At 41.4% G+C, this 9,049-nt stretch overlaps 1 protein-coding gene across 2 annotated transcripts in view; it reads right to left on the reverse strand.

The window, feature by feature from the left end:
• The window catches only part of acap3a (ArfGAP with coiled-coil, ankyrin repeat and PH domains 3a), a 315,834-nt gene that overhangs the window by 211,570 nt on the left and 95,215 nt on the right, over positions 1–9,049 (reverse strand). The window lies entirely within an intron of this gene.

The following is a 9,049-nucleotide window of genomic DNA, read 5'->3' on the forward strand; positions in this document are numbered from 1 at the left end:
GCACCTTGTTATCTCAGATTCTCCAGCATCTGCAGTTCCTACTATCTCCTTAAATAATGTGTTGCCTCTTATCCCACCTTCAAATCAAATACAGTCAGATTATGACAGCAAAAGTGTACATGCATGCAATTAAAACTCAACCTCTGAGGGCCCACCAGGAGAGGACTGTGCAATTTGAGACTGTCCATTCATTGCTATTGCTTGTCTTGGCAAGAATTGACAAGTTGAATGGATTTTCATCTGTAAGAAGCAACTGCAACTATAGGACTGGCTGCTGTTTTAACAAGAAGATCAAGGACAAACAAGTAAGACCCTCATTCTCTGTCAAACTCCAAGTGTTGCCTGCACTGGACACAGTGACCACTTCTGGAAACGTGCTCACAGTTCACCAACAAAAGGAGTCGTGAAAGAGAGAGAGAAAAAAAACAAATCGGGCAGTAGTATTGCTGGGACCTTCTATTTCAGTCACCAAATCTGCAACACTTCCTTTTTTTATTTCAAAAATATACTTTATTCTTAAAAATAGCTTTATATACATACATAGTCATTGAAACAGTTTGGTTCTGTACACTAGTGTATGAACAAACAAACAAATAAACAAACAAACATTGGCGTTTGACTTTCTCCAGCAAACAAACCCAAAGGCATTTCTTACTTGTCCAAGATTATGTTTACATATGTTTGAGGCATTGGCAGGGTCTGATAAATAGACAGACTCCCGTTTAACTTTGGCAGAAAGACCTTAGACGGTGGTCCTTCCCCACTGCACACTGGCGACAGCTGCCCCAAGCTTTTGTGTCCCCCTCAGCATGTAGTTCTGGACCTTGGAATGGGCCAGTCTGCAACATTCAGTCGAAATCAGCTCTTTGCTCTGGATGAGTCTGCAACACTTCCACATCTGACAGAAAGTTTGTTGTCAACTGTGGGAAGTGAATCGGACAGAGTAGGAAGGCTCCAGGACTAAGCAAATGGACAGGGCGTTTGACTTGGGCTGCTCCAAGGAGAATTGAGAAAAGCTAACCCTGCTCTCCTTCAGACCAAGAGACGGTGATCTAATCAGGCTTTTTAAGACGATGAGAAGATTTCATAGATCAGGTGGAGAAAAAAAAACTATTCCCTCTGTTCAGTGGGCAAATAACCAGAGGCAACAGGTTTAAAATAATGGACAGAAGATCCCAAGGAGACAAGGACAATTTTGTTTTTACTTTGAATTGAGGGGATCTGGAAGGCACTACATAATTTTGAAAGGGAGTCGAACAGATTATAAAAAGGATAAGAAAATGTCTGGGATTATCGATAAAAAGAAAGAATGTGGGAATAAGCACTGCTCTTTCAGACATCCAGCCCGGACACATGGGCACAAAACTTCCCTCAGTGATTTGACCTCAGTGCCACTGGGTTACATGGTAAGGAGGGAAGGGAGATTGGAGAAGATTAGTCACCCAGTTAGTGATTGCTACTGCATGAGCATCAGCAGAGAGTTCAGCTGCCTGGCTTCCACAGTCAATTCATTTTTTTTAAACATGCTGGGTCTAAACCGTACCCAAGTAAGCAACTGGATTAATACAAGTGGGGGGAAATGTGCAGATAAAAAAGGACAGGAGGGCCATAGAGGGAGAATCTCCAACACATAGACCAGCATACTTTCATGGTAGCTATCTGCAGTTTACCAACGAAAAATCAGCAGAAATCACCCTCCCTAAACAAAGTGCTCACATGCAGTCAAATATGTTTTTCTCTAAAGATGCTGCTTCCAGAGATACAATGTGAAATGAGCAATTTAGTGTATGAAACACACCAATTTGTATGTCTTGTTCCTAATGTTTATGAATGAAGTCAGTTGCGCAGTGGAGCAGACAGTATGTCTCTCCATCCCATCCATGTAATGACATCAGCAGGGCCTACCCCGTTCTCAGACAAAAATTAAGGAGACCTTTTTAGCCAGACAGGAGTTTAACTTAATCATTAATTGAAACTTGTAGGAGATTTGGATTCAATTCAAGTCAGCAACTCCCTTCTGCCATGTGCTGTACATATGTGGAAGACTACAGTCCTTCTGTAATGTGTGCTGTACATATATGTAGGATCTTGCTATCACACTATTACCCTAATAGGCATAGTTGTTAAAAATGCTTAGTGCACCATCTGTTGCCTAGTTCCCTGTCTACACAGAGCTGGGGGAGTGTTGCAGGCCACAGACAAAACTGCCTCATCCAAAAATTTCTAGCAACTTTGGTTTTCTCTTTGCGGTAAATTCCAAGCATGGCTGAATGCTCAGTTGCTTAAGGATGTAATAGCTTTGTGTTATGCTGTCAGCGAATTCCCTATCTAAACAGAAAGAAGCAGCAGCAACACAAAGAAAGATAGTGAATGATGAATCTGAATAACTGGATCCACTGGAAAAAACTTCTGAAATTGAAATAACGACAGAATTATCAGCAGTCTAATTTCCATTGAAGAAATTTCTCTCAAAATTGCCTCACTTTCCCAATGTTCACCCACATGATGCATCCTTCCTGTGTTTTCTATTATTTTTACACTGTTTAACTATTAAGATTACTAAATGTGATTTCATCAGTTTTGGTAAGGAGTGGTTTTATTGCATGATTTACCCATATACTGGCCATCAGTGAAGCAACACCTTGATCCTTGGGTACACTGTTAGAACTGCTGGGAAAGATTGAAAATGCAGGCTCTTTGCTCCAGAAAAGAAAAGGATGAGGATTGACCAAATTGGGATCTTTAAAATGAAGGGGTTTAATAGGATGGATGGAGAGAAGATGTTTCTACTTGTGGGAGTATCCACATAAGTTAAAAAAAGTGTCATTACCCAACTGAACAATGCTTGACTGTCAGCCAGACAACCTTCCCTCGTTTTAAGTCCCCCAGATTTAAAAGTATTGAAATTGGGGAAATGAGAAACATTCAAAGGAAATGAAAAAAAGACTTTCCCTGTGTCCCTCTGATTTTTCCCCAGGGTTGCACACAGCTGAGTCCTGGAAACTGATACAAAAACAAATTTGATGGAAAAACTCAGCAGGTCTGGCAGCATCTGTGGAGAGAAATCAGAGTTAACATTAAGGGTCCAGTGGATCATGGGCTGGACCGGAAACGTTAACTCTGATTTCGCTCCACAGGTGCTGCCAGACTTGCTGAGATTTTCCAACAATTTCTCAGTTTTTGTTTCTGATTTCCTGCATCCGCAGTTCTTTCAGTTTTTTTTGTCCTGGAAATTGATCATCATCCTTTGCTGGAGACTCCAAGCCAATCCTGAAGGGTTGGTAACATGAAGTGGGATTTTTACTTAGGCACATTTAGAGAGACACTTACTGTACTGAAACTGTGGCTGATATATTTGTAATGTTTTACTCTGTAGATAAATGTAATATTGAGTACAGGCAGACAACTGCCAACTGGCTTTCTGCACAATAACTTTATTGAAGCTTCTCCTTCAGCCTGTAGATGATTTTACTGGATAAGCACATCACACTGGATCCTGTACTCTTCATCAGAGAGGAAGTTATATCCTCATGGCTCAGCAATCATAAAATCGATGGTGAACTTCACTGGTTGCATTAGGGACATATCGGATTGTCTGTTGGCCTTTAACTCAGTTGGGACACGGCTTTCAGCGTACACTTAAGCATTGTATCCTGCCTAATTAAATCTGGATGGTACTGAAGGATACTTGAATGTTCTCTCTGCAAACACATTAGTCATCTGGATGGTGTTTTAGTTTATGGTTAATATAATTCTCCCATTACAGCTCAGAATCTGTAACTTATACATTAATAACAATGAACAATCAGCTGCAATTTCCCTAAAGTATGGAGACATTTGATTAATCCCCTTAAAGTTTGTAGCACAACAGATTTTAGCTATTCATCCTTGTTCTCTGTTGTGTCATAATATTTAATGCAGAATTTGTCAGATCAGCTAACAAATGAATAGATTACACAGTATTATTTGTGTATAACCTGGCTTGCAATTTATTCTTAAAGAGCCATTTTCAGGGATGTTGTAACATGGAATAATGTGGCAAATTTTGCATTGCTAGCTTTCCCACATAATGACTGTCTGGTTACAGTTGTACAGTGGGCTGTTGCCTAAGCAGTTTCCCCACAAGGGAGATATTGGTAAATAAAGCCCAGAAAGCTATGAGTTTGATTACAGAGCTGAGATTTAGTCAGATGCTTTCACTTTCTGTCTGGCAATCTGGATAACTCCATATGCTAAAGGCAAGAAAGGCTGAGGAGGTTACAATTGTTAGAACTGCTGGGAAAGATTGGAAATGCTGGCTCTTTCCTCCAGAAAAGAAAAAGGATGAGGATTGACCCAATTAAGATCTTTAAAATGAAGGAGTTTGATAGGATGGACATGGAGAAGATGTTTCCACTTGTTGCACCATCCACATTACAAGATAGTTGGTATTAAACACAATCTAGTAGAGATTTCTCTATCCAGAGTGGTTAGAATGTGGAACTTGCTACTACAAGGAGTTGACTCATAGAATCCATACAGTGTGGAAGCAGACCATTTGGCCCATCAAGTCCACACTGACTCTCTGAAGAGCAGATCACCTACCCCCCGCCATCCCTGTAACCCTGCATTTTCCATGACCAGTCCACCTAACCTGCACATCTTTGGACTGTGGGAGGAAACTGGAGCACCCGGAGGAAACCCACACAGACAGGGAGAATGTGCAAACTCCACACAGACAGTCGCCCGAAGCTGGAATCAAACCCAGGTTCCTGGCACTGTGAGGCAGCAATGCTGACCACTGAGCCACTCTGCCACTCAGGGTAATTGGATGCACTTAAGGGGAAGCTAAATAAATACAGAAGCAACAAAGAAACTGATTATGATGAGAAAGTTAGAAGAGGCTTGAGAAAAGGTTGGTGTAGACCATAAACAGACTGGGGTAGAATGGCCTGTTTCTGAGCTGAATGTTTTATATAATTCTATAATCCTTTGCTGGAAAGATGAACAAAGTGACAGAACACTATGGAGACTAAACTTGGCAGCTGAGAAGGTGGCAAATGGAGAACCAAGGAGCAGTGAATTGGTGGACAGACCAACATAAAGGGACTACATTAAGAGCTATCGTTTTCACAGCTCTACTCAGCCCTATGCGGTTCTGTCAGAGGCAAACTGGCAGCAATCTGGAGTGTGCACTGCGCCATGAAGATGCAGAGTGATTTATGAAAGGAATTTATGAAAGGAACCATTTCATGTTGACTTTTAAAAGCGGTGTGATGGAATCTGTTGTTTCAAGTATTGTATTATTTTGGTGTCAGATCCTACCTGAAAAAAGTAACTGAACCTTCAGCTTTCCAGAAAAATGAAAATGAAAATGAAACAGAAATGGAAATCAATGTGAAACAGAATCTTCATGTTCCTGGGGAAACAGCAACTGGTTGAACCCATGTATGGGGCATAAGGCCCTAACAGCTTAGTTGGTTGGTGCTGCAGCTCAGGCGGGTGAAGAAGATGGTGTTTACTTGTGATTAGGCAAATACCTAGTTGCTGCAAAAAAAACCAAAGAGAACTGTGGACACTGATAATCAGAAACAAAAACAGAAATTGCTGTGAAAACTCAGCAGTTTTGGCAGCAGCTATGGAGAGAAAGTAGAGTTAACATTTTGAGTCCAGCGATACTTCTTCAGTTCTCAAGATACTGCCAGACCTGCTGAGTTCATACAACAATTTCTGTTTTTGTCCAATTTGTTGCAGTTGTCTCTGTTACTTGAAAATAACACTGGTGCCACCATGCCCTCAGGACTGTTGTGAACAGAGCTGAAAAAGTTCTGCAGACATGTGTCATTTCACTGAGGACCATTCCTGTGGAACTTTGTTTGGCAATCAGTCAGCCAGGCAAAATCCCCGAAGAAAGTTAATTGAAATTCTTCCGGACAAAGTTCGGAGTTTTGAAGGATGGTATGGCTGAAATTTGGACCATACCTGCTGAGTGGACTGCTAGAAAACCTGTAGGAGCTTTGTTGTATCTGTGTTTAATGTATACTTAAATTGACCTCAGTTTGCCTGTTAATTCATATTGATTTGATTTGATTGTTAAAGTAAGAATTTTAAAAAGTGAAATCTTAACCCTTGGTTTTCTTGTTGGGGCTCTTGGTAAATTGAGTTTTTTTGTTGGTCCCCACTGGGATTGTAACAAAACTGGGGGCTCATCTGCAATCTGAACCAATTGAAGAATTATCTCTGTGATCAGTCAATATTTTCGACTCAACAATGCCACATACAGCAGTTCATTTAATTGGCCTAAAAGCTGCCTCTGAGTGAGAAAATAGACAAATAAGCGCCCTAAGCCCACAACTGTTTGCTCCCTCAACATCGTGTCTTCTTTTTTGCCTGTGGATCAAAACCAAGCCCAAAGCAAGGTGAAAGTCCCTGTAGCCCCACTCCCTCATTAGGGAGGGATGGCTGAGGGTAATTTAATATTCCAGCCACAAGTCTTGATTATGAAGTGGTTTCAAGCCTCCCAATCCACAAGTACTTTATCCAACTTCATGACACATGTGAACACCCTTCTCAGTGAAGGTGAAACCAGAAGCAGCTGAAAGCACAGGAAGCCTCAGGCAAAGGCTTCTCTGGCTTCCAAGCCATCATCACAAACAGTGCTACACATCTAAATTTCATGCCCTTTATTTTAATGACCTAGGTCTTCTTTGAATTTTCTAAGGTTTTCTAAGGATTCTTTCCAAACCCCCCCACCCCCAACTCTCTGAAGGAAGGATTATATATCAAGGGCATATCAAAATTATTACTTGACTTATTCAAAGTAAATCTTACAGTTTATAGGGCAAGGGTGAGAAGGTGGGACCTTCACCGTGACCTCAGCTGGTACAGAAACTGAACCCATGCTATCAGCATTATTGTATATTAGCCAACTGAGCTAACCAATCCTAGTTAAGCAAGGGCTCAATTTTAAAATTATCATCCTTGTTTACAAACTCTCCATGGCCTTGCCCCTCTGTAATCTCCTATAGCCCCATCACCCACCAGGATCCCTGTGCCCCTCTAATTCTGGTCTCTTGTACATCCCCGATTGGAATTGCTTCATCATTGGCAGGTATACCTTCAGCTGTCTAGGCCCCAAGCTCTGGAATTTCCTCTCTACACTAACTTTTTTCTCCTACAAGGGCCTCCTTAAAAACAACGTCTTTGACTAACCTTATATTTGCCACAATATATCCCTTCTGTGGTTCAGTGTCAAATTGTGGTTCATAATACTCTTGTAGAGCGGCTACTGACATTTTATTATGTTAAGGCTGCCATACAAATACAAGTTGTTCTTGTGAAAGTAAGCGAGTGACTGCTTTTGTGAGATAGAGACAGAAAGAGGACACAGTGTGTGATGCTCCCCAGGTAGAATTGTCAATGAAGCTCATACTTTAGATTCCTATGTGAGGGATCAAAGCTTCAGCAATGAACATGAGGAAAAATTGATGTCATATTATAGCACAGGTTATCATCCTTCGCCAGAGACAGGAAAAAAGTTGTGGGAAAAGAAATGGGATCTTTCTTGCCAAAGCACAAGGTACATTCACCACTAAACTTTCAATGTGCTGGGATGAATGGTTCATAACGTGTCCAACTAGTGTGGAATTTATTGGAAACGGTAACCTCCTGGAACACTCAACAAATTCCACTCTGGGTGCTGCTGGAACAAACTTCAGCCAAGACACTCTACAAATTTCTCAATGGAATTACTTCCTGCCATTCAGGAAAAAAAAAAAAAGAGGGGTCAGATATTGACTGTGATGTTGCGAATTCTTTGATGTACTATTGACCTTAGGAACTTTCTAGTTTGCAGAGCTCAGCACAGGATGTTGCTGCCTTGTGAACCGGACTTGAAAGGACATTTACCCAGTCAACTGCCTTCCATTCTTCATTGGTAAGCAGATTTATTCTTTATGGAAAGTATATGTTCCATCTTACAGTAATTGGCAGGACTGAAAGCAGGTTCTCAGCAATGTGTGGGTGGATTGTGAGTCCCCAGGACTGGTGGGAGGGGAGGATTGGGATTTTTAACAGTGATGTCCAGTTAAGAGGTCACCATCAGGATCACAAATCAAGGTACAGGCCGCTCAGCAATGCCACAGGTAGATGTGGTTGCTGCTGAAACTGCAGGAGGAAAGAAAGGACACCATATGGAGGTGCCTTTGGAGACGAGAATTTTTTTTTGTATAAATAGTGCAGAAGCCAGATAGAAATCCCACGGCAATCGAAAGGGTGAACTCTACAGCGTCAACATTGGAAATATAGAAACGGCCACGACCACTGAGGGGTCCCTGTATTGGCCATGGATTAGACAGGAGGTTGCTGAGAGACCACAACTATTTACCTGCCTTTCTCTTCACAAAGCCAGAGGGTCTTGTCTGGCAAATTACTGCTGAGAGTGGGACGAGGGGGTCATTCTCCAGGGGGCTGCTAAGATAGCCTATAGTTAGCAGAACAGAGATGGTCAACATATGAATAAAGTTGAAGTTTTCATTTCAATTATTGGTCAATTATTAACTGACAATCCTCAATCTCTGTCAACGCTTCTGTAACTAGAAACTTGGCTTAACCCCCAGTCTCTTAGAGGTTATCGATGAGTCCAGATGGCACAGGACCAGTTGGTGGAATCAGCACTTGACTGTTAAACCAACAGAAGGTCACAGACAACAATGGCATGGTGCCAAAAGAAAGCAGTAACGCTACTACACAGAAATAGTTGTGTTTCTGCCTGCACTGGCTAATTTGCTGGATGTTTCTGGGCTAGCAAATTCTGTTATTCTGATTGAAGGAGAGAATGGTATAAATTAATTAGATGAAGATTCATTGCATAATCTTTAATTAAAATATTGGATAGAAGTTCCACAATGACTCTTAATAAATGCATCACCATCTATGATACTGAGGTGCACATTGCAGAAGGTTCTCAAGTTCAGTCTGCATTGAAGTAGCAAATTGTAGTTTCGGCAGGAGTTCATTAGCGCGAGAGAGAGAATGAGCGAGAGAGAGAGAGAGAATGAGCGAGAGAGAG

Source organism: Rhincodon typus, chromosome 31, assembly GCF_021869965.1.
Source record: "Rhincodon typus isolate 14 chromosome 31, sRhiTyp1.1, whole genome shotgun sequence".
NCBI classification, from domain to species: Eukaryota; Metazoa; Chordata; class Chondrichthyes; order Orectolobiformes; family Rhincodontidae; genus Rhincodon; species Rhincodon typus.